The sequence below is a fragment of the Rhamphochromis sp. 'chilingali' genome (genome assembly GCF_963969265.1).
Source record: "Rhamphochromis sp. 'chilingali' genome assembly, chromosome: 20".
Taxonomy (NCBI): domain Eukaryota; kingdom Metazoa; phylum Chordata; class Actinopteri; order Cichliformes; family Cichlidae; genus Rhamphochromis; species Rhamphochromis sp. 'chilingali'.
This window is the reverse complement of record NC_137947.1, coordinates 23,396,282-23,423,397: the sequence shown is the minus strand read 5'-3', so window position 1 is coordinate 23,423,397 and position 27,116 is coordinate 23,396,282. Positions and strand designations below refer to the sequence as shown.

The 27,116-nt window shown below is 38.7% G+C and overlaps 1 long non-coding RNA gene across 2 annotated transcripts in view; it reads right to left on the bottom strand.

Moving 5' to 3' along the window:
• LOC308387999 overlaps positions 1-26,753 on the bottom strand; it is a 44,678-nt gene extending 17,925 nt beyond the window's left edge. Inside the window, exons 1-4 of one of the 2 annotated variants that reach the window (XR_013970024.1) lie at positions 26,614-26,753; positions 16,182-16,353; positions 11,295-11,406; positions 9,318-9,460 (exon numbers count right to left, since the gene is read on the bottom strand). This is a non-coding gene — a long non-coding RNA (uncharacterized lncRNA). The remainder of the gene's footprint in view (positions 1-9,317; positions 9,461-11,294; positions 11,407-16,181; positions 16,354-26,613) is intronic. The other variant, XR_013970025.1, reaches the window with a different exon arrangement.
• Between the last annotated feature and the right edge of the window lie 363 nt (positions 26,754-27,116).

The window sequence follows — 27,116 nt, the reverse complement described above, 5'->3', positions numbered from 1 at the left end:
TCAGAAGCTGGGATTTAAATTGCAACTTGTCTTTAGTGTCTGATTCCATTCAGAAAAACACTTTCAGGGCTGTTTGAGTCCTGGAAGGATTTTCTTAAGTTTGAGTTTCTTAAGGAAAGTAAGGATAACATCAAGTTTGTTCTAAGAGAGGAAACACCATAGACTCATTTGATGTTTTTACTTTGCTACCAGGGTGACATAGTTGCATCGATGACTACAGGAGTATCCATCTAACTAAAACACTCCAAATCAGAGATCACAAGGTAAGATCTAGATCATAAGGTATTGTAATCTACCCACAAGTACTCAAATTTTGTCTAATAGGACCGATGAGATCGTGCAGTAAGCAAATATTTTTAGTTTTAATACAAGAAAATGCTAACAGTTTTTAGTAACCCTTACAATCCACTGTACACTTAAAGACTGGGAATTAATTATACTTCTAGAGCTAAATGTCTGTTTTTCTATTCCTGCATTCAGAAGTGCTTGAAAATGCCAATAAAATATAAATCTTTCTGATAATACTTCCCTGGTTAAAACCCTGATAAACGATCCGTGTCCGCTGCTTTTTTTTATCTTAATTATAATCACACCAGCATCATCTTGGTGAAGTAGCAGCGATCTACCAGTCTTAGTGTGAGTGCACAGGAAGCTTCATCAGTAACAGAAAAATAAAAGCATAACATGCTTTTATTTTTATTCTTTTTAACATGTCTCTCTGCAGGTGTATGTTTGTGTGCTGACAGAGCTGGAGGGTAATAGAAGACCAGGTCAGTCTGGGTTTACATCCCTGACACACTGCCACAGATACCCCCACTGCGTCTGTCACTCAGCTTATGCACACATAAACCTAGACAGTAACATACAAACACACATGTGTACATGAAAACATGAAGAATTTTAAGTGTGCAATGAGTATAGTCGGTAAAAACAAAATATTTATCAGAAAATTGTTTTGGACTCTAAATTACTTTAAAAACCTTTAAATGAATTCAACCTTTTCTAACTTAACAGCTTTACTGAGTTTGCGGATTTTTATTAATAACTTGTGGGATCTTTGAGAAGTAGATACACTTTGAAATCCCATGAAATTCATATCCATAGATATATGATCTGTGTAAAATAAACATTGTAGACAATGTAGACAATGTTTATTTTAGCAGACGTATTATCATGTAAATTACCTGACTTATTTGTTATTGTGAAGTGTCTTTTTCTTAGCCAAAAAATTAATTTCACCAAAAATTGCTCACACCACCTGTTTTATTACAAGAAATTACAGTCCACATTTTCATTCAAAAGAAGATTAAATTAAAAAAAAAAAAAAGTTTATTAACATGTTATTCTCAGATGTATGAAATCTTTTCAACAATGTTACAACTATAAAACTAAAAGAGTAACTTAGAATACCACAGTTTTGTTACTTAAGATTGCCAACCTACAATTCTACAGTGCTATTATGAAGTTCTCTCTCTCCAAGCATTCCTGGAGAAACTCTATCACTATAACCACTCCTCATGTCAAGTAGATCTTCCATTTTACTCTATAAGAGATCGATCAAACATTTAGCATTTTTGGCATTTTATCATATTCTCTTTAAGACAGATAAACAGAAGATGGATGGATGGATGGATGGATGGGATAAGTTTAGATCTTCAAAGATCACATCCCAATTCTCAAAGATTACATATGAACGATACACAGACAAGGCCACATTACACAGTATTTTTGGACAGTCTCTAAGTTATAGCTTTGTGACTGTTTTAGTGAGACTGACCAATAATTATTGCTTAGCATTATATTTTGCATGCAATGCAAGAGGTTCCGTTCTTATCTCTCAAACAAATATATGCAAATAGCATTCCTAAAATTTACTGTCTCAGTGAAATAAAAAGTAATGCTCTGTCTTAAATTGTTTTTTTCTGTATCTGCATGTTTTCACTGTGACCTTCATAAACGCTTTCCTGATGACTTTGAGTGGCAACAGGCTAAGCAGGTTATTCTAGTTATTCTACTGATCAGAAACACATTTAAGGTACTCCTGGGGGATCATGAAATGTTCCCAGGCCAGACAAGGTATATAATCTCTCCAGCAGGTTCTGGATCTACTTTCAGGTAAAGGGAAGCAACCAGGATGCATCCAAACCAGATGCACAACCTTTCCTTTAAACACGGAAGAGCAGCAGCTCTACTTCTAGCTCCTCACTCTATCTCTAAGGCTGAGCCCAGCCACCCTAGAGAAGAAACTCAGGCACTTGTCTGAATTCTTTGGTTATTGCCCATATCTCATGAACATATGTGAGGGTAGGAAAATAGGTGAACCAGCAAAATGAAAGTTTGTTGCTGACACCATATAAATTTGCCAGTCAATACAACATTCACTCCATATAGAGAATTATATTGTGGTTGTTTGCCGATGAGTGTGCAGTTTCACCCCTCGCTCATCACATCCATTTTCAAAATACCAAAATGGTGCTGGGCTTGTTATGGAGCTTCACAAAAATGTCTCGGTGGCTAAGTCCATCTTTTATACTGTCTATAGTTACAAACGTTGGTGGGGTCTCATATATCATATGTTGACATAAAGTAACTTCCTCATGAAACAAGAACAGCTTTCATTGCTATGCTGATGACACACAACTAAATCCACCAGCAGTCTGATATGCTTAGAGCTATGTAACAGACACCAAATGTTGATTGCCTTGAAACTCATAAAGCTCACAGATGCATCACTAGATTTGTCAGAATTTAATCCTGAATTTGATAACCTGGTTCCTCCATTAAGTCTAATGGAGTAAAGACAGGGCAGAAAATTTAAATCTGCGATATGTGTATGCCAGAGAGTTATCATTCAGCTAACACAATGCCAGAGATTCAAGACACCCATCTGAACAAATGCATTGGATGCACTTATGGTAAACTCTTTATTATGTTCTACTTCTATGTGAAAACATACATGTAACACTGTAGCGCAGAAAAAGATACATTTGGCTCCTTCCTTACTTTCCTACATTCCTAAATGGTTGTCACACCAGATGGATTTGCATGTTTTATTTGTCCTTCTGGACACAACCCTCCTATTAATTGACCTTAGGACTGGCACTAGTAGTACACCAGCATGAGGGAAAATCAGGTGATAAAGAAAGCAAAAAGCCATCAGCCATCAACCGTCCTGACCACATTTTGTCATGTGAGTTCAGGTTGCGGCTACCTTGCACCACAGTGTAGAACCAATAGATACTGAAAACCTTTCAGACAGGGGTTATTTAGATTATTTTTCTATGATTACTGGTTTTAAAACACTTGATCTTGAATTTGATCTTGTTATTCTATTTATTTAATAATAATTATTTAATTTTTGATTTTTTTTTACCTCATTGTTTATTGATCTGTGCCTCAACACACAACAGTGTTTGTGATTAGTGTTTGAAGACTTTAAGTTGTGCGAGTTTGTGGGGGGAACTGGCTTTGTGGCTTCTCCTGAACCAGGGATCTTTCATTGGAAGGTAAATGTGTTAATCAGGGCAGATACGCTAAAGATACTGAGTCTATAGTTTAAAAAAACAACAACAATTGACCACAGTACAATGTAAGATGACAAAAAAAGCGTTTCCTTGTTGCTGAAACTGGTTATTTCCTCACCAAAAAGAAATGCATATATATATAGATGTATATCATTAGTCCATCAGTAATGAAAGCACCACTACACACTGCATGCATACTGCGCTAACCCAGAGCCTTCATCTAATGAGGCCCCATGGTCTCCAGATCAATAAAGTGTTAAGAGGCCCTTTGAAAATAACACTGTAGTGTTAAGTTGGTCTGTCAAGCATACAATCCACAAGCTGGGCAGCAGCACTTCAACTTAAGAGCTGCCATCTTGTTAACATGGATTTACTCATCACTAGTTTCAAATGGACTAAGGGCATTGCCCAACCTTCTACTCACATAGCATAGTAAATAGTAATGTACACACGCAAATGGAAATAATTATGCACGAATCTTAATTACTGTCACGAACCTTTAGTTGTATAAATAACTATTTGGCCGAAACTACAGATCACTGAAAGTGAATAATGGTCCTTGTAATTTAAACCACATACCGACACAGAGGTGGCCCATAACAATGGTGTAATTTTACATACTATGGTATCTCTGGCCTAAAATAATACTTGCTTTGGACACAAATGTTTAAGACTGAACGGTTGACAGTACATTAAAATGTGTAATATAAATTTAAGAAAACAATAACGCGTTGAAAAATGCAGAATGGAAATCACCCTCTTTTATTGACTGAACTGGACCTCCTTTCCCACCTTCACCATAGCCAACTCCATCTTTCCAAAGAGTCACTGTTAGCCTCACTCTGTCTCCCACCCACAGCCTAGCAACACACATACACACACAACGTAAGTTTGAGGGCGAGCTAGCGAATTCCTGAGGGCTATCCGGTTTCGGGTTGCCTTGGCAACCAAGCACGGAGGCAGATCCATTAATCATTGAGAGCAGTTCACTCCAGAGTGGAGGTCAGACTGATTGCTGTGGATTGGGTATCATCCCAAAACACACATACACGCATACACACACACTTACAAACATACACATGGACCTTGATTTAAATGAGAAAAGATTGGTCTTCCAACTTTACCTATTTTCTGCCATAAAGTATGCAATCCCTAAACCACACACATGAAAAAGACACACCTATATACAGTATTAGAATGCAAACACAAACCTAATATACAGCTAAAACTGTCAGGGAAGCAATTCCATACTGTATCCTTGAATTCTTTCTTCCTTGGCCCTGTTTCCTAAAAGACTCGACATACAAACTCACATGTACACGCACAAAACAATCACTCCCTCCAGTGTTGTCTAGGCATCAAGACGGTGGCGTCCATCGTGGTGTCATGTGACGTGGTTACATGGAGCCGAGTGGATTAAGAGATTGGAGCGCCGCATTTATTTTTCAGGGACTCGGCTGAAACATTAGACCTGCACAGGTGTCTAGGAAAACTGAGAGAGCAAAGACAGAGAGAGAGAGAGAGAGAAGCATAGAGAGGAGTGGAAAGACACAACAAGGAGCAGAGGAGAAAAAGCAACATAAACACACTTTTTACCACTAAATATCATATTTATGTGTCCACATCTTCTATTCTGTTTTCATAAACCTATGTTTTCTAGTAGTATCTTGTAGTAAACAGTTTTTTTATACATTATCATAAATTCACTGTATTGGGGATGCAACAAACAACGGGAGGGATACCACGCATCAGTACTTCAGTATATTGCAAAAGCTCAGCTGTTTTTCTCATTAGCATTAAATAGTAGTTGAAACACTGGACAAAGGTATTGGTCCACCTACACATCACAATTACAGGAGCTGGTCAGCAATAGAAATCCATGCCATGAAGCTGCTAGCGGGGAAGTTTTGTGCTGATGTTAATGCCAGAGGAGGTTTGGAGTTCTGCAGTTATTGAGTCTGCAAAATGTTGGCAACTTTAACGCACTATGCGCTTCAGCACTCGGTGACCCCGCTCTGTAACTTTACATGATCTGCTCCTCGTGGCTGTGGTTCCCAAACACTTCAACTTTGCAATAATATCCCTTACAACCGATCATGGTATATGTAGGAGACAAGAAATTTGAATGGTTGCATTCCATTGCTACCATACTTGAATTCAGTGAGCTTTGTCCAACAACCTATTCTTTCACTTTTATATACTTGTCCACATATGTCCTGTGAACACTTTAGTATGTAGGTAATGTCACAAAAATGTGGAAAATGCAAAATATATGTTTAAATAGTTTGCCTTTCCTTGCACTGTTGTTTTAACTCACTTTCTTGTAAAACAGAGATGCAAATGCCAAAGTAAAGAAATAAGAAGGTAGACAGAGAAATGCATTTTCCCCATTTGTTCAGTCTAGGTTTCATTTATTCTCTTCACCAATTGAATGCATCTGCTACCAATCAATTTTACTGAGTAACCTCTATTAAAGGCCAACTATCACTATATAGCAAATACTACAGGCACAGATGGTCAGTGGTGTGCCCATGATCACACAATACATAGACCTCATGCTATTTTATTCACTCACTCACACACACTATCTCCAATGCAGTTTGCCCAGTGAGATTTATGGTGTCCTGGGAAACGTGATGTAGACGGCTACAAATCAGCATGACTATGAAATAGAGAGCCACATGAACACATACACACACACACATATTCAAGTGCACACACCAAATCTAAGCACATTTGTGTCACACACAGAAACGCAGGCACAGCCGTGACTCATGTGAGCACGCATACACTTTCAAACATACACATAGACACACACACATAGGCACGAGCACATGAACACATGAAATATAGGTACAGCCACTGCACCACTGAACCGACTCCCAAAGGTGCCCACTAAATTTACTGGCTCCTCTAGCCACTTCAAAAGCTCTCCATAACTTAGAGGCCAGACGATTTTATTGTTTCATGGAAGAAAGGACGGTGAAAAAAAAGAAGCAAAGGAGAGCGAAGGAGTGAAAGATAGATGTACTGGGAAAAAATTAAATCCTCCTTTGTTTCAGACAATTAAAATTCCTCTGGTTCTAAGTCATGTGGACCCACAAATACAGAGCGTACATGTTGCCACACCCTTACACATTTGCGCCAAAGCAAAAAATTTGTTAATTCCATCCTTAATGTCTTTAACTCTTCATCAGTAATGCACATATGCACACATGGAATGGCTGTAGCTCAGGCGGTAGTGCAGGTCACCTACTAATCAGACAGTTGGTGGTTCGTTCCCTGTCTGCTCCAGTGCATGCCAAATATCCTTGAACAAGATGCTAACCCCAAGTTGCTCTCTGATGGACGAATGTGTGTGAATGTTAGTTAGAAAGAGCCTAGAAGGAAAGTAAATGAGGCAAGTTGACTATGAGAACCAGTCCATTTAGCAATAGAAGACTGAGCATTTTAATTCTCCCCTTTTCCATCTGTACCTGTCTCCATCTTTTTTTCTGCACGTGAACCTCCCTGTGAGTTATGATCAGTGAAGCCAGTTAGACCTAATGATGTAGACACTCCAGGTTATGGGGCAAAGAGCTGGTAGCAGAACTTGTTAATGGCCATTTTAGTAGTAACACTTGCCTTGCGGCACTGCACTAATGATAAGCAAAGGTGATAAGTGGTTGAGTGATCCTGCCATAGGCCTCATTTAAGAATTCAAATCAGTTAATAACGTGGTCGCTATAAAGTGATGATTTAAGTTTGTTTTTTTTAATAGTTGAAGTTACAGTAACAATTAGGGTTTATAGCAGTATGGAAAAACATCTTACTGAAGTGATGACAGGGCTTGTGCATGGAAATTGCATGGTTTTGTGTCTGGTTTTGATTTGTGCTCAAATGTCAGCTCTACTGCTAAAAAGTCACAGCATGTGTCATTTGCACTTCATCTTCTTTACGTAGTTCTTGTTCCATAACATTTATCAGTAATCAAACACTTTTGCTCTTCAGCCATTCATGTCAACTGTAAACCCTCGATGCACACACTCACAGTATTGGGTAAGATGAGACTTTGTATTTAGCAAACTGAGCTTCCTGGCAGGTGGTCCACCAAATGTTATCTTTTTAACCTGTGTCCTCGTACATGCACATGCAACACACAAGAGCCTATTTGCTAAATGAGCACAGGTGATCACGAAAGGATAAGGAGGCCTCTGACAGAAGGACAAGGATTTACTCACTAAATCAGCCCAAACAGAACAAAGACACGAAACAGGGAGATCATATTGAAGTTGCACTGAAATATACTAGAGCTCTTCGTGCATGCTCTTCCAATACTTGCTAATTACATTGCTTCTAAGCAACTTTATATGCATGCGTTTATCTTTCCGTGTGTGCAAACCATGTCGAATAATAGACTAGTACCATCTGCTGCTTGATGGCTCAGGCAAAATTCTCAGCATGCAGTTGGTGGTCCCCGCTTTAGCCACCCCACAGATTATCTATCAGTGTTTGCATCTCCATGTACATATATGTGTATCTCTGTGTGTGTTTAGCTGCTTCATGTATGCATGTGTTCTTGTGTGCACACTGCAGCCCACCAAGTCAGAACACCCAGATGGAATGAGGGATCAAATTCTTGATTAAAAATGGCAGAGGGAGTTCTGAATTTTTCTGTGTGTGTCTGTGTGCCTTGTGTGCCGTGTGCATATGCTGTGTGACACATATACCCTCTCCCACATGTTTTGTGCCTGCTCACACACTGAGTTAGGTAAAGTTGATAAATTCCAGATATCCTTGCCGCCCTCTCACAAACTCAGCTTTGCATCGATGGAAATAGAAATGCGGACTTATTCTATGCAATTAACCTTTAATTAAGCAGGAAAGGCAGCAAAGAGCCACAGAGGAACAATACACTGTCTGTTCATTTATTGGAGTGTTACGGCCCCAGAGTCTCACCCAATACTCAATAGAGCATGTTCAAATTAGGAAATAATTCCTGCTTATGAGCTTTATGGAGGTTTGCCAACAAAAATGATCAGCATTCATCATGAAAGCTGTTAAATACAGTAAACATGACTTTGCTTAAAATATATTTTTCATATGGCTTGATGAAACACATAATAAATAAAACAGTTAGCCTTCTAAAAATAATATTTTTGTCCTTCTAGTATAGCTAATGGTGATATTATATCCAATAACTGACCAGCTGCCACATCAAAGACAAATTAAAAAAAGAGAGATACAGAAGAAATCCTAAATTGAAATTGATGTAAAATTCCACAGCAGCAAAGGTGGAAAATAGTACAGCTTTCAGAGTATGTAATGTAATGATGAACTTGCCTGTGTAAACGCTCTGCCCATGTGTGATCTATTTTTGAGACAGAGCCTTACAAATCAAATTAAGTATGCCAGAGACACCTCATGCTTTCCTTTTTTTTGGATTTCTTCAAAATCAACTGGTCTCTGATCTGAAGGCTGATCTGAAGCATTGAAACTGGATTTTTTACAGCAGGTAGCAAGGAGAGATGATTTGCTCTTTTCCTGTCAGATATATCTTTGCCCTGTACTGCCCCGCAGATCACTGCACACACTCCTTTGACTATTTATGGCAGCAGTTAACTCTCAGTGCTCTGGTAAAGAGCTTCAGCAGCAGGTGAAGTCAAAGATATAGCAGAGAACCATATCCCGGGCCTGACACGATACTACAACGCATAAACTCACGCAGATGAAAAATTGCAGCGAGCAAACTCACCAGGGTTAAAGATTAAAATGTGTGTTTTTGTGTGTGTTTTAGAACTAGTAGTGTGATACCAGATTGATTCCAGACTGGTGTTTCTGTGGTTTTTGGAAAGGTAATACCCTCTGCCCTCTTTTTGCTGTAGCGCTGCTGTTGCACAGCCTCTATCCATTCAGCTGATGGATGTCGCCCAAGAGACTCGCAAACGAAGTGCAACCTGCAACATCAGGAGAGAAGATGCCACAAAAGAAGAGGGAAGAAGGTAAAAGAGGACAAAGGAAGAACAGAAACGAGATCTCAAGTCAACAAAACATAGTGTTATTAAGACGGTACAATCATCCACTTCTGTAGCGCTCTATTCTACTTTATTCTATTCTGTTCTTTTTGTGAGACACAGCTTAGTGTCCATTTTCTCTTCCTCATTCCAACAGAAGGATTGATCCCTCAGGCCATAGACCGTTTCAAAATGGGCTTTATTATAGCACACCGTTTCTTTTGATTACAGGAAGGTCTCACTTTACCCCACCACTCCATAGCTGTGTGTATTGTATTACCCACTGTTCTGCCCGTGCATGTGTGTCAATATACATGTGTATGCAGATATGTTAGTGCTTTTTATTTGGGCTCCAGATTAAGGCCTCTTATTGCCTGGGTTCTGCTGCATGAGTCATTTATTTCAACGTAATATTTAGAGCAGTTTTTGCCTCGCATGGTTAAAAAACATTGATGTGAAGCTTGCTCTTGTATTGATTTATTTCCAATTATTTCCAAGTAATCTCCCCTTTGCTCTGTTTTGACTCTCTGGCCACGTGCTGGATTTGTGCTGGGCTTAAAAAAGCATTTCAGGCTGATTAATGATATATACAGTATTTAAAAATATCCTTTATTTTTAAATACATGACCACGCTGGTTTATCTAAAAAAGCAGTAAGCAAAGCACGTAAAGTAAAGTAAGAGGTCCAAAAGTGGTCATAAAAGACGCTGAACATCTTTCACATCCATTTCCAAATGGATATCACAACCACATTTGGAAAGAATAACTAAGAAGTTTCAAATAGAGTTGCATAGTGTTTAATAAATTGAATCTGACTGGCCAATAAAATCCTGCCGTCTGCTCAGAAGGGGTCATTAAAAGGTCAAGGGCCTAGCCCCTGATCCAGACAGACAGCCTCGATTCCGTGTTTTCCGCAAAACACAAATGGGTGAAATTCATACTTCAGCAATGTCAACTTCCCTCTGCAGCGCTGTCACTTACAGCACAGGCCTTGGAGAGCACAGAGAGCGAGTGAGAGAGAGAAGATATATCCTGTATCATTTCCTGTTCTGCCAAGCGATGTCTTTCTGACCTTGTTCATGATATGCCTCCACGCTTCTCAGTATACTCCTACCTGGCGCTTTTATATGTGAATCTGTCTCTCTGTCTGTCTGTCTGTCTTTCTTGCTGATCCGCTTTTTATCTGTCTGTCTGCGTCTTGCTCTTGACTCTACCTGTTTCTCCCTCTACCTTCCTGTCTCTCTTCGTCTACACACGGTTTGCAGCTGGCAATATAAGGTGCACACTGCAGGACGAGGAGGGTATATTTGCTTCTTTTCATTCCAGGCATCACGCCAGATGCCGCCTCTCCCTCTACACCCATTTTTGACCACATGGTCAAGAGGGAGTGTTTTCTGTTGCTTTTGGACTGCACTTTCAAAAAGCCTTTCCCTCGCCCTGTCTGTCTTCCCTACACGTCTGACGAAAACTCAGACTCCTTTTTTCCCAACCAGAAGTGCTAGTTCTGGCATCGTGAGCAGCTCTCTGCAACCCCAACCCCAACGTGCTTGCACACACACACACGCGTGTGTACGCTAACCACACCTCAAGCCCTTCACTAAAACACCAAATATCTAATTTTTCGAGCAGGAGCATGGAGGAGAGAGATGGAAAAAAAGAGATACAGCATATTTATGAAAACAAACTGGACTGATGCTTTGACAAGTGCAGTTTAGATTGTGGGTATATACCAACAGGAAAGGTGAGAAGCAGGTAAATGTAAACGTTCATTATATTACCATCGACTGCTGGGCCTCTGATGTACGATCCCAGCTTTCTTAAAAGCTCTCCTCTGACCAAAGTCTAGCTTCTTCTAATTCCACCCAGAGCTCTGGGAATTTATTAAATTACCTAAAATGATCACATAAGAAAAAGAGCTTTAGAATTTGCTGAGGTGCACAGGATAAGCTTTCAGACCTATCTATAGAATCTCTTTAATTCCCCAAAAGTGTGTGTGTTTTAAAATGTCAAAGTGCCTCAGTGCAGCTTCTTTTTTGCTGAGTCCATTAAAATTTCCCACATCCTTCTTTTGCAAAACACAAAAATTGTTCGATATTGATGGAGTTAGCCAGTGTACACAGAGGTACTCACTCTGGGAATAATTTATTCATTTTTATGTCTTTCAAATTCCTTCTTTTTGTAACACTTATAGGCAGATTTATTATAGTCATTACAGAATTATTATATGTGTATTTCTTTGACTTTGCTACAATATAACAAAATTTATTAAATGACAATAAACCGGTGCAATAATTTGTAAACAATTTCAAGCCTTTACACAATTAAATGTAGTATAAAGACAATATAAAAAAGGTAAAAAATGTTAATGTTGAATTTGGCATCTGCATGTTTTGCACTGATTTCTTCCATTGTTTCTTTAAATAACACTGCAAGAGCTGTTAAAATGTTTGCAAACAGCCTGATGCAACATTTCAGTCGCCCAACGGTTTATCATCTCCTCCTTTGTCATCTGTTTTCATAATGCACAAATCATTTTCAATGGGGTACAATTCTGGACCAGTTTAGGCAGGCCAGTTTAGCATTTGGACCTTTTCCTGCTGGGCCATGCTGCTGTAATATATTTAGAATGAGCATTATCTTGGTAAAATAAACCAGTTCTTCTCTCAGTGATATATAGCTCCAGAACCTGTTTATATTCCTCAGCATTAATGGCGCCTTCGTAGATGTGCAGGTTACCTATGCCATGAGCATTAATGCACCCTCATACAATCACAGATTCTGGCTTTTTAAATTGTGTGCTAATAACAAGCCAGATGGTTCTTCTCTCCACGTTAGTCTGGAGGATGAGGTGTCTAGAAAAGAATTTTGATTCATAAGACCACAGGACAGTTTCCACTCTGCCTCAGTCCATGCAAAATAAGCTTGGGCCCAGAGAAGGCAGCAATGTTTCTGGATCTTGTTTGTACCAGTTTAGTTTTGTCTTTGTATGATAGAGTTTTGACTTACATTTGTAGATGCAGAAATAAACTGTATTCACTGACAGTGGTTTTTAAAACAGGTCCTGAGCCTATGCAATAATTTCCACTGTAGTCTGTTTCAAATACAATGGTGCCTGAGGGCCATGCAGCCATTCTGTATTAGTTTTCAGCTTGTATAGAGTCTTCTCTGGGATAACAATACTTTAATGATAATATTTACTGATAATGATAAAATCACAAAAATCTGAATGTTGACTTTGTGAATTCTTACAGTCTCCCAAAAAGTGGTAATCCTTCCACAACGTTTTAAGAGACTCCACTTCTCTAATATTTTCTGTTGTTGTCCGGCACAACTATTTGAAAGGTTGTTCATTAAATTAATGATTATATCCTTGCCTTTTAAAGAAAAACATTTCTCAGTTTCAGCATTTAATATTTTGTGTTTCTACTGTTTAAAATTAAAATATAGGGCTTAAATAATTGTATAGCTTTTTCCCATCTATTTTTCCAAACAACTTTGTAAATAATTATCGATATATATATTTAAGAATTGAGACAAATCCTTTGAATAATTTATTTTGTGTTTGCTTGTTGCTTTAATGAAATCTGACTTTGATAATTTACCTTAATGAGTATCTTTCACCATTATAAGACCTGTTATAAGCATGGAGACATCAGCCAGACAGCTGCAGATGCACGCTCAAACTCACACACATGCACACACACACACACACACACACACACACACACACACACACACACACACACACACACACACACACACACACACACACACACACACACAGAGGACTGTGTTAATGAGAGTGTACTCTCCTTCTGTTTCACTCTTTCTCACCCCATCAGGGAATATAAAGTTTAACAAGCGTTTTGCTATCAGTGACCCTGAGGAGGAAATGCACTCACCACCGAGAAATACTACTAATTACCCCAAACTCCGTGGGTGTCTCTGCTGCTGTGAGTTTTGCATGTGCGTGCAAGAAGAAAGCTTCAAGAAAGTTTCAAACAGGGTTTGTGTAGTAGGAGGTGGTGTTTTAGTTGTGTGTCTGTGTGCCTGTGTGTGGTGGTGGTTGGGGGGGGGGGTTAGGTAGTAGTTAGGTTTTAGATGGGTAGGTGGAGGCTAATTTATGTCAGCACTATAGCGAGCTCCAAGATTTATTGATGGTAAGGCAATACAGGGAGATCTGCTTCTTCAAAAATGCTCTGCAGCTCCCTCCTGCTCTACACACATAACTTAATGCCCTCCACCTTCCACCTCCCACCTCCTATTATACAACATGTCTGTCTTTCACACCGAAGCCGACTGTAATTGTAGAGGCCGTACTGTTGCTGTGCTGACGCAAAGGACATATGGTCCTGAAAGAAACCATTAGAAGTATTGGGGGGTGGTGCTTGAATTCTGTCTCAGTCTTACACTCACTCACGCACACACAGAGATGCACACAATTCCAGTGTGTATGACCCATTCCATGTTTTCCCCATCCATATAAAATGACAGAATTCTTTAAATTTGTGGTGAGATTAGAGCAAAAAAAGTTGTCCTTTGGAGGTAAAGGGAATTTACCAGCTGAGACTGGACAATAATTTGCAAATGGGAGAGGTGGGAGTATTAACACAAGGAAGGAAATGCCCTGTAAATTGTTGGGAGTGATGTCTGTTTCTCAGTATCAAAACTCCATGGGTGTATTTTTTGTACTTCTCTATAACATTTATACTGTTATTTATGTGCAGACTTTAGTAGGGTAGATATGTGTTGGTATGCCATTTACAATCGTCTGTTTCATGACTTTTAGTAAGATGTTTGAGTTTCTGAGTTCTTTAAGACTTTAACATTTTGTCGTTCGTTATCACTTCCAGCCTGAATGGAAACACTTTGAAATGACCTTAATTCCTAAATTGTTAAATTCATAATTAAACTGTATTTAATAGTTGTTACTGTTAACAAATAATGAAGTGATAATAATTTTATCAACTGGTTATTAGAATGTTACAAAGTTGTCACTTGTGTTTACATCTGTAAAAAGAAGTTTGGGGTGAATCACATGTAGATTGTTGTTTATTTTTTTATTTCCCTCACTTTTGTTTACTTTTACTCGAGGTTCCGTGAGGTTTTGAGACCACGTTTGTTTAGGCGTAGGAAAAGATTGTGATTTGGATAAAAATACTGTCAGCTGGAAATAACACTAGTCTGGCTATTGCCATGTCGCAGAACCAATGCTAAATTACAGGCAGTACTGGCAGTATTTGAAGCTCTAGGTATGAGAACTGGCTCGCTGATCAGTAATGAAATATTTGCTATTAAATGGTAATAACATGTGGTGATCATTAAAAACGCATAACTGAGAATATAAAATGTTGATACTAGTAAAGTGTATTTGTTATAGCTGTGGTAATAAAACATTATAATCCATAAATTATTATTTTATTACACAAACTGATGATATAGATAAACATGCATTATAAACTAATGATATAAATAAAAATCATTCAAAAAGAAGCAAAATAAAAATTTATTAAAGTACAATTAACTATTATCTGGACTTTATAAGCAGAGGTTGTGATCAAGTGTTACCTCAAAAGGTATTCCTGTTAGCTATAATAGCTTGGACACATGTGTCCATGGGTATCTCTTTTGTTGATGTCAAGCAGAAGGAACTTCAAAGTCATGTTCTAGTATGTTCAGTATTTTTATATGCAGGCCTGGGTTCTCTCCCAGTCGAGGTCGTTTCAAAAGAGCTGAAGGCTTATAAAAGCCATGTTAGGGTTATTATGTACATCCTATCTGCCTCAGCCTTCACTGACCCACGCACACACACACAAACTGTGTGTACGTGTTTTTGTGTGTGTGTGGTCATTAGGCAGAGCTACAGTGGAATCCGTTTACTCTCATAATTTTGCTGTTCGTTTTTGTGAGCCTGAGAGGAGGAACGAACATCCTGAGTTTATTGGCCATTAGAGAGCTCTAGATGTGTGTGTGCATGTAAGATTGTGTTGGTGTGTTGAAGTGTGTGTGTGTATGTGTGTGTGTGTGTCTGTGTGTGCGTGTGTGTGTGTGTGTGTGTGTGTGTGTCAGGAGAGCCAGTTTGTTTGGCTAAGTGAGGCAATTTTGGTCTTTAAGTATCTCATGTCACTTCCCCTGAAACAGGGGCAAGTGATACAAGTGCTCCATTCTTAGCATCACAACACACACAACCACTTGCATGGACACTTACACACATTTCACTCACACTATTCGGGCTCCATTTTGACTGGAATATTTGTTCTTGGACATTATTTTCAGACTGTAAATTTGTATTTCAATAATGTTGTTGAAACTACTCTAAGTAGTAAAACAAAAAGCAATTTGTGATTTTACAATATGAGGCTTTAGCCCTCTAGAGTTATTTACTTTATGTATGAGCCTCTAATTATTTTTCTTCTGCTACAGTTGGGTCACATACTCTTCTTTTGTGTGCATGCCCTTGTCTTTCAAAGCCTAATGTAAGCAAATTAAAAGGACTTATGACTGATGTAATTGAAAACAAAGCACTTGATCCCCAAAACAGATTCACTGACATGCTTAGAAAAAAACCTATAAACCTCAAACATGTGCTCCAGTACATCACTGAAGGAAATGTACGTATGCCTGTCAAATGCAGCATAATTCCTTAAAGTCCAGTAAGATGTTACCTGATTGGCTCTTCAGGGTGGTCCTCTGATTAACCCGACTAGCTGGGAAGCAGACGGCTTTGATCTATGATTGGAGAGGTCACTCGCTGAGGTCAGCCAGCGTCCGCAGTGGATCTTAGGAGGCCAGTGATGAAGTTTTTGAGGAGCAGCTTTCCAAAATGAGACGTGACACCTAATTTCACATAAAAAAGAAAGAAAAAAAGTTAGCAGCATGCATGAGAGTGAACTCATACTGACTTGCATTGAAGTTAACAGCTCACCGCAGTCCTTGACTTAAAAAATCAGTTTCTTCATGCAATCAGATGTTTTTTGACAAGCTTTAAAATGAACACCCTTTTAAATTAGATGGATGATTGGGTGATATAGTGTGTGTGAAATCCTTACATATTGTTATGTTTATGGCAAATACGATATGTGATCAAACTAATGTTTAGTGGAATCACCTGTGCTCCAAACTGCATGATGTATGTTTGCTACAGTATTCTCACAGCAATGTGTGAAATTATTTGGACAAGTAACTTGTGCTGAGCAACAATATGGCATAATAATGTAGCCATGAACTACATCACCAAAGATTGAAACCAAAAGCGGAAAAAGTTGATTGCAAGGTTAGTCTGGACTTAGACTGACAATCAGTTGATCACCTACAACAGATCGTTTTATAGCTCTGATTTCCTCTTGTTTATTTTTGTCTGTTTTATTATGTTTTTAAATCAGCGTTTAGCGAAAACAAGGCATTTGTAGGCCTTTCATTTTTCCTGAACTAATAACAGTACACACAAATCAATTAGTTATTATTATTTTCCAACTTGGTAAAATAGCTTTAGGTTGGATATCAGTCTGTAAATTAGTATCACACACTCTCTTAATCTATCCTTTCTGTGTCGTTGCTTTTTCCTTCCCCACTGCTTCTTTGTCACCGCTGTAACTTTTCATCCCCTCTGTTGAGTCAGAGGAAGATGAACTCTGAGCAGCTGTGTTACTCCCTGCCTAAGTGAGTTATGGCAAGCTGCTGTCCTCTTGGCTTTTATTGATAATATTACACTGGCTGATGTAAATATGACTCCGCCTCCACCCTCTGTCATCCTAATGCAAACCTGGAGCTCGCATCTGTGCTTGTGTGTGCGTGTGGAGGTGAATGAATTTAACGTCTGCTCGTCTATAACGCGCGAACGAGTAAGGAAGTCAGGCCCCAGTTCACTGTGTATTAGTGTTTGTGTACAAGTGTTTGTGTGAGTGTGTGTGTCGCAATCGCTTCCTCACCCCAGGACACTCCTTCCCCAGGTAGAAGCACAACGTCAGGCTTCATGCAGTTTGCCGGAAATATCGAGCTGAGACTCGACATGATAAACAGCACAGAGCATTGAGCTGGCTAAAAGAATATCCTGCCTTCATGCGTGTATATATTTTTTATCTGTCCATGCTGGGCTGCTGTGACTTCCCGCTGTGCTGTAAATAATATGTCTTTTCACAGGTGGATGTCTCCATGCGATGCACACTCGGGAACAGGACTGGATTTTACTGCCACATGTGATTTTATAGCTGTCATTTCTCTTTATTCCTTTTTTTTTTTTTTGCTTGAATTAGACATTCATCATTGTTGCTCTAGAAAAACAAATGTGAAAATGATCAAAGTGCACTAAAACACAACTGCAAGAAAAGACGCACACGTTTGAGACACCAGCTGCATGGCATGCACTCATTAGGTTTTTGCTGCCCTGACCTCAAGGTGTAAATTCTACATTAATGCCTCGTCTATTAGTTAAACCAAACTCTGAAGGACACACACAACACAGGCAGACACACACATCCTTTACATCCACGCACACACACCAGTACACATATCACACATACACGTGCATATTCAGAAAAGCACACGGAGAGCCGTGCAGCAGCTGTCCACCACCCACACACTCCAACCATGCCACCGCCTCTCCACACACACACCAACACAATCAAGCCCACTGTACCACATTCACTGCATTCTACCATTCCTCTTACACAGACAGGCAGGAAGCAAATGTGTCATTTATTAGAGCCTGTTTCCAATCTGTGCTGATGATGAATATCTCCGATCTCCCCATGCTGCTCCTGAATATTCTGAGACAAAGGCCTCTTATGAAATTATACTGTCATTAGGATGACTGCTCTGATTAGATATTGAGACTGGATTAGCCATCTGCTTGGCTCTTTGGCAGAGGAATGATTTGATCTGAAATAATTACCATTTATTCCTTCATGAGAACACACAGAAGGTTTTAGTTTCAAAACACGATAGGCCATGTTTATCTTGAGCGGCAAAGAATTTCCTTATGTGGAGGAATTCTTTAAAATGGGGTCCTGTGCTGTTTATATATCCTGTTTAAACTTTAACTGGATTTTTAAGGTGAATGTAAAAGGCGCACTTTCAACTACTTCTCAGATCTTAATTATTTAGAGATATTTTTATGATTTTCACAAAAATATTTAGCCTGCCATACATATTAAGGAAACGAGACAGCCCAATATTTTGAACCCGCATAACCAAGTTTAAATTTTAGATTTTTAATACCTCTTACAGTAAAAGCTTGTTTCCGTACGACAGGCAGCATTAAGGAATGGAGATTGTTGAGGGCAGTGTGCTGGTATCAGTAGTTGCCACTGTGGAATGGACATATGTAGCAATTTATCACTTGTCTCTCAGCACATGCGTGGGTGGCCCCGCAGCGGGTATTATTGCAATTTAGGAGCAATTGACAGTAATCCCCCTCTTGCTTATGTGAAAGCTCATCATCCCTTCACCGTCCAGCAGCCGCATCTTCACTAGAACGGACCTCCAGAGCTGATATACGTCGTAGCTCGTGTTCTGTATCATTATCTGCTCGTCTCGCTCTTTATCGGGGTGGTCTGTAGAGGCACGTCAGAGAATAATACACTCGATGAAAAAAACGTGCAGATCCACTAATGGCAACTTAGTCGTACGTGTACTTAAGTCATGAGCTCTACTGTATTGACTAATATATGGAAACCATTAGTAATAAGAATAAGCAACCTGATCATGAAATCCTAAATAGCTTCACAGTAGGTTGGTGTATAGCAAACTCAAATACAGTAATGGCCTCTTTTCTCCTCTGAGCTACGGAAGAATTTACCTAAAGTTTGATTTTGGGGCAAATCTAAACATACTGCAGTGGCTTATGGTGGCGAAAAGAGTTGGCCCACAAAATAAACTCTCAGTTCAGCGGGCAGTTCCCTCACCTCCGAGAAATCACTAAAGAACAAGATACTTAAATAAGTTTTGTGTGAGTGGCAGTTGGAGTCAGATTCAGTTAGCGAGTAGTGAGCGTCTGAGTGAACTCAGCCTGCTGCTCAGCCGCCGCGCTGTATTTACTGCTTTGTTGTTTTTTCATCCAGGAAGTATGAGGTGTGGCTACTATATAGAAATCAGGGTGAGAAGGTCACAGTGACATTGGCCTCAAAACACAGAACAGGAAGAACAGGAAGATCTTCATCTAGCCGTAATTTTGCTAAGGCTGCAGATAATACAGGGAATGTAAAACTGTATGTTTAGAAATATATATTTGCAAATGAACATTTAAGTCGAAAGATTATGTAAAGAAATGGCTTAAATCTGATCTAGTCCCACACAGCTATAGCCCCTAAACACAGTACAATATTCTAAGACTGTGATTTTTGAAGAATTGCAAATGCCATTAAAAACATCTTTAGCAGATTGTAGACTTAAAGGAGCTGAAAAGTTTATGGTCCAGAGAGAAAATACATATGAAGATAATTCAGAATATAAGTCTTTGCTTTTAGTACCTATATTGTATGCACCGATTCAAGAGACATTTTTGAACTGAGAAATCTAATAATGTTACAGCTGTGCAAATCCAGATTTAATTTGAACTAAAGTTTTAGAAAGTAAGACGTTGAATTAGGGGCATAAACAGGAACACTATAAGCAATATTGTGTAATGATGTATGAGGCAGTTCCTCAGCTTAGGCCCCATCTTTTCTTTTCTTTCTTTTTTTTTGAATAGCTGCGGTTTCCATATGCTCCAATTGAGTATAATTGTTAGTTTCCTGGACGAAGGTTTGCAGGCATTTAATGTACCCCGCAGGCAGGATTAAAAAGCTATCACGAAATCTAATGCTTCCATATAAAAACAAATGAGTGGCACACTGTGCACACTTCTATTTACAAAGTAAACACTTGCCTTCATCTCCACAATATCTCATGTTATCCTCAATAGTGAGCAGAATGCAACAAAAGGTTTGATGGATGGCTTGAATCATAGTCCGAGAAGTCATTTAGATGATGAAAGTAGACACATTTAATGGGCTCTTTTGAAGGATTCAGATTTACTGAATGCATGAAAAAAAGATAAAAAAACTACACTGCAAAGACAAGGCAACAGCACCACAATGTTATCCAAAGGATACGCTTCTCTTTCTGGGGTGATCTGACCAGTGATGACACCATGAATAAGTCCCCAAATGAGGTTTGTGTTTTGTGAAAACAACAACCAGATGTCTGAGAGAATTTATCTTTCTTTGTGCATGTTTGCATTCTTATTATCATTATCCATGGTTACAGCATTGCTCTTGGGAATGTTGTTATGGTTATTTAGTACATCACTTTGGTTCAAAATGAAATATCTCAGTCACTGAATTGCCAACTTTTTTTCATTTGTTACAGCTATCCATGGTGTCGAGAAGGTGAAACTGACTTGACTTTAGGTATTTCTCTGTCTGTCTCTTACAGATTTGGTATGTAGAGATAAAAGTCTCAAGGTATACTGGATAGATTTCCATGAAACTTGGCAGATTTACTGTGCCCAGAGGATAAGTCCTATTGACTTTGCTTATCTTTCGAATCTTTAGAAGGAAATGAACAGGTGTGGCTAAGGACCTTAAAAATAGCCCCATTCATTTTAGGTAACCCAGCACTTGTGTTTTTTGTGACTTATTTGAAATCTCAATGAAATTAAGTACTTTTTGAAATGAAATTTATCCTCAAGTTGTGCATTTCCCACAACAAATGTTAAAATACGAACTGTGAAAATTATGGGCTATTGAGTGGCACCAGATTGTATACGATTATTAGCATTAATCCTGCTAAACAAGACAATGATGGATTTGCTTCTTCGAGAATGTTGCAATGCTGGCATTAGCATTTAGTATCTAAGCGCAAATGCAACTGAGGTTTGTAGAAAAAATAAAATAAGTAAACTTTTCAAGCCAGTGTATCAGAACACAGTTAAACAAAGCACCAATCACATTAAAAAGTCATTGTCTATCATCTCCATGCAATAAAATACACAGTGTGGCGTGATATAACAAGACATTTCTCTCTGGTACAGTATCAGTACAACCACTGACTCTATCATGGAAGTATTTACTGCCCATATGGCCAGTGACATGGGGTCAGGCCTTGTGTTTCAACTAAAACCACGAAGTGCTGTAAAAAACCCTACATACAGGAATGGATACAAATTCAAGCATTAGCACATTGCTAATTACTCCAGTTGCTTTTAATAAATTCTTTCCTGACATACGAGTTCCAGCACTGTAAAAAAAGGAAGAATGTTGCATGAGGAAAAAACATTAAGGAAATTCTGCAGACTTTCGCCATAAGTAGAAAGCTTAAATACAATTGTAAGAACTCAAAGATTCACACAGGAATCTTACAGTCTCCCAGGTTCAACCCAAAGAGAAAACTCAGTTTATGAATTCACATATTTTCTTGAACAAAAATAGAAACCTGGCCATCCAAGCTATCTTTACTGAAAGACTTAACAAGCAGACAGGACTGTAAAACCTGCAGAGAGCTATAGAGATTTCTGTGGGTAATTTGAAATGTTGTTTTGTGTGTTACTGCTTCCAGTTTCCAAAATAAGCTCTGACCTTATTCACACTGAAATAACATTTGTGGTATCACATTCAAGTCCCCTTTATATTTATTTTAGGGGTGGAGCAAAATCTTCCCTCCTATTTCTTGGCAAAAGAGGTATTTGTGTTCTGCTGCAAATATTACATGATCAGAAGCATTTGGTTATCATGATCCAATTATACCGCCCAGCATTCTGTCTACTTTGATGCAGAGCAGACCAAAGTTTATCTGATCCTACATATTGGTCCCATGGTGGTTTCTTAGTTGCTTGGTGTAACAAAATACTGCAAAGGAGCGAGTTAATTTCTTGCTAGGTTTGCAATTTATTGTTAACAACCAGCATCACAAGATGCACCAACTATGCATGAAAGTTCATATCAACTGTAGGTTTTAAGATTAAACAAAAAGTTTACTCTAAAAAGGCTTTTTTATTAGTCTTATCCAATGTAGGCAAAATAAAAACAAGAAAAGAAATAAAATCCTTACTTCATAGTAATGCCTTTAAAAGACGAGGCTGCATACTTTGCCCTATTTTCCAAATTATGTATGATGATAACTATTAGTTCCACACAGGAGCGTGTTTGCAGTCATTTAAAACAAGCCCACAGCGCTGATATAAATCAGTGTATGTATGAAGCTGGTATACCTGCATGTCTGCACACTGCCAGTTTGACAAGAAACAGATCTGAGGGGATTTCACCATAAAGGCAGGGAACCATGAAATATCTGAGAAGTGCTGGAACCGCTCTCCTCTCCAAATTATAGCCAAATACAGTCTTATTGGTTGAGGGGAAAAGCCTTGGCAGTGCATAAAGAGCTCAGTGTGTGGCTGAAGTGACCATGCAACTCCTGAAAATAAACAGGAATCAAATGGAGTGATTGATCGAATAAATTACTTTCAGCAGCAACCAACTCTCTTTCTCTCACACACAGACACACACAAAACAGATGCATATATACAAACTCTGTTAACCAGCTTTGCAGAAAAACACACACTTGTAGCGATTTGCTCCAGTATTCAGACCAGCTCCAGTTTTGGTATAGGCATGTTACAGAGCAGTGTGGTGGTGGTGAGGGGACAGTGGGGTGTTAGGTGATTAATATGGTACATCAAACTGTATGAGGCACAGAATGATTTTAATTGTAGGAATTTTTGTTTTGTTTTGTTTTGTTTTGTTTTGTTTTGTTTTGTTTTTCACGAACTATCTTGGTTGAGTACGACCTCTTGATTATTTTATGTGAGATCCAGGAAGGTAATCAATTGACAATATGGCAGACTTGTTGAATACTCAAAGCATTTTTTAGCCCATGGTTGATTACAATAATACCTTGATGTCTCAAAAGCTTTTACAACCTAAACAAAGCAAAATAATTAAGACCGAATCTTTTGCTTTTAGTTAACATTTATAGTTATTTATACTGCTGTCATAATAAATTCATAGAGGCCTACTATAGCTTGCGCTTCAAGTAAAAAAAGAAGGTGCTTGAGAAAATCTTTCCTATCTGATTTTGTTTATGCTGCTATGTGTGTGTGCACTCTGTGATGAATATCAACTGAAGGTGATGCTTGACTCACCTTTTAACTGCCATTTAAATTGCCAGGCCCGTATAGTGCAGGGAGGGCCTGAAATGTAAACCGTCCAATCTGATGAACCTGCCAACCGGTCAGAGCCTTTCATGAGATGAACACAGGAACCCCACACAAGCAAATTCACCCACCCCTCTCTGCCCCGCCCCTCAATGACGACCCCCTCCTTGTTGCTTGCATGTGTGGTTTAGTGAAATCTCCTCCTTGTGCTATAGGATAGCCCTAGCCTCTAGGGTAACAAGATAGATGTAAACAACCAATTATTGGATAGGCCCTCATTCACATCCCCTTAACCAGTATAGACACAGAGGTTCTGGCTTTAATAATTTCTTTCCCTCTATCTAACATTTGGATGTCTTTCCCAAAAAACTGATACTTATCAAGCTTGTGTTGTGCTTGTCTCAGGTCAGTGTATTCAGCAGCAGTCTTACCCAATCCAAGCCACATCCTATTCCTGTATACGTTAACACAGTCTATACAACACACGCACACACACACATGCATACATCTTGCAATAATCAGCTCAATTAGAGGAGGTCGTGGTGGAGAGTGGCTGAGGTGAGCAGTGGGAGGCTGTGAAAATAGGGGGTTGGCTATTAGGAGAAACATGATCTCTATTCATCAGCAGCTGTAATAATTACCATTTCAGAAACAGATCCTTCTGATCAAACTGATCCCTGGAAACAAGTGGTTTACAAACACTGCCAAGAGCCAGACATTGGACCCCTGTCACTGCCAATATATAGACACAGATCTGACCTGGCCAATCCCACTGCGATGAAGATACTTTGTATATGCAGTCATATTGTCAGTGCTTGTTTAACTCTACTCTGATTTGGCTATGGACATTTCTAATCGTTAACCTATCAAATGCACAGTGAATAAGATGTAACAGGCATTTTCAAAAATAACAAATATCAGTGTGAGCAGGAGCATGTCAAAAACACAAGTGGGACAGTTAGATTATCTGAAAGAATTTTATGTCAAAGATCTGATACCATGTAAACTTATTTTGACAGAGATGGGAAATTAGACTGAATACCTGTAAGAAGGTATGATCATATGAGAGTAACACAAAGACTTATGATGAACTGAACTGAACAGGTGCTCACATGTAGCCTCAGACCTTATTCTCGTTAAATCTTCAGTGCTGAAGTTTAAGCTGAGATCAAGACATTTGAGCAAAAAAAAAAAAAAAAAAAAAGCGAGAGAAAGAGAAAATAAAAAGAGTTCAATAGGGAGCATCATCAGTCTGTAAGGACAAGCGAACAAATTATTTAGCCTCATCACAAATATTTGAGTGTACAGAGTAACTTCTTTGGATTGCTGCCGGTGTAATCGCAGCAGCACATTCGCCACTGGGAGAACCTCGATCATCAAACTCGATTACGGGGCATTTGGGTGTTTGCGTTAGATGAGTTGAGATGATAAGCTTTATCTGAAATCGGTTTAAAATTTCATATCAGTCAAATTTTGTTTACAGGCCTCACAATGATTTTTATTAATAGTCTGAATTAAAAGTGCAAGCGCAGGGTGAAGTTAAAATATATATATAAATATAATTATAATTTAAATATAATATATGTAAACTATTATTATTATTATTATTATTATTATTATTATCGGTGCTGTGCTTTTGGAAACCGAATTTCCCAGAGGAACCCACCCGAGGGATTAATAAAGTTTTATCTTATCTTATCGTATCTTATCTTATCTTATTATTATTATTATTATTATTATTATTATTATTATTATTATTATTATTATAAGTTTAAATTGCCCTTTTAATTTTCTCACTATCCAGGCGAGCCAGGTCGGTGCCGGTCCCCTGACGATTACCGTCAGTCAGCCTAATGCCGTAATACTCTGAGAACTGGGCTTCAGGCGAAACCAAAGTCAATTTATTAAACTGAGGGAGGACACAGGGCGGAAACAGGAATGAGGTTTCTCTTACAGGAGCCTTCGTCTGTGGTGATGAACCAATTTCACAATTACACTATTAATTTAATAATTTATTAATTTAATTTAAAAAAAAGAGAAAATAACAGAAAAACAGCAGCGACTGCGATGCCTCACTGCCTTAGCGAGAAATATTGACAATGGATTGGATGGATGGTGGACTGTGGATTGGGTAACTTACTTAAATGATTTCGACCGACAATACCATTTTAATTTTACATGCCTGCGATTTAAGGTAGCTGCTGTAATTTATTTGCAACCTTTCCAAAATTCTAAAATTCAAGTAAGCCTATGACGAAACTGCTCCTATTAAATCATATTAACAACAACATATAATAATAATAATAATAATAATAATAATAATAATAATAATAATAATAATAATAATAATCTCTCCGAGCTTTTTAGTTCTACACTGATAATATATGATGAGGACATGAGGATGATGATGGTGTGTGTGTGTGTGTGTGTGTGTGTGTGTGTGTGTGTGTGTGTGTGTGTGTGTGTGTGTGTGTGTGTGTGTGTGTGTGTGTGAAGTGATGTGACACCGAGTGTGGGTGTACTTGACAATCGTATCTCTAATGAAGCGGTCCCATGGTGAGGCGATAGAAATCTACCAACTGGTCAATCTTTGGTTCAGCAGTCAGTAACACGCACGCATTCCCTCGTGTACCTGAGTCCAACTACAAACCTGAGTTTTTGCGCACATCGGGCTGCTCCCGGTTTCTTTTAGGTCGCCCTACCATTTCAACAAGTACCTCACATCACTCACTTCTCCTCAATTAACTATAAAGCCTCCTCTCCTTTTACCCTTAAACACCTTTCACTTTCACATAAGCTCCCCTCCTTACAGCCATACTCTCAAAAAAAAAATGTAATCGTCATATTAAAATGATTACTTAGGTCTTGTCTTCAGATCTCATATGTCAGTCCTTGAGATAATTTACTCGCTGATGCGCTAAACCTCGTGAGTCAGATGACTGAAATACGGACGAAAATATTTGTCTCACCGGTGTGCTGATTGAAGCCGTTTTTCTTCTTCGATGTCGCCTGCCAGACTTTCCTTCTTCTCCGCTCTTTGTCCCGCACACTCCACTGCGCACACGACCACCTTATTTCCCCATGAAGCGGCTGCACACCTTGAGATTGTTTGCCAATCTGTGCGCTCCTGCAGCTGCTTCCTCGCCACTCATTTAGATATTCATAATCTTTGTCATCACATGCATAATCCAGTTCAGCTCAACACATACTTCGCAAAACAATTAAAAGATTTCTTTAGTTGCTATTAATATAGAAATTTCACGTTTATTTAGGTCTAAAACTGATACGACGTATTTGAGAGTATGACAAAGTCTACTTGTTTAACAAATAACTTTTTAAACTTTATTCTAACGTCTTTTTGTTATTTTAAATACCTCTCTATAGAATACCGGTTTGTGAATATTATAATTAACAAATCGGGTGATGGTTCACTGCACTCCCACATCAGCACCTTAGAGTTTAAGTCTCGTTT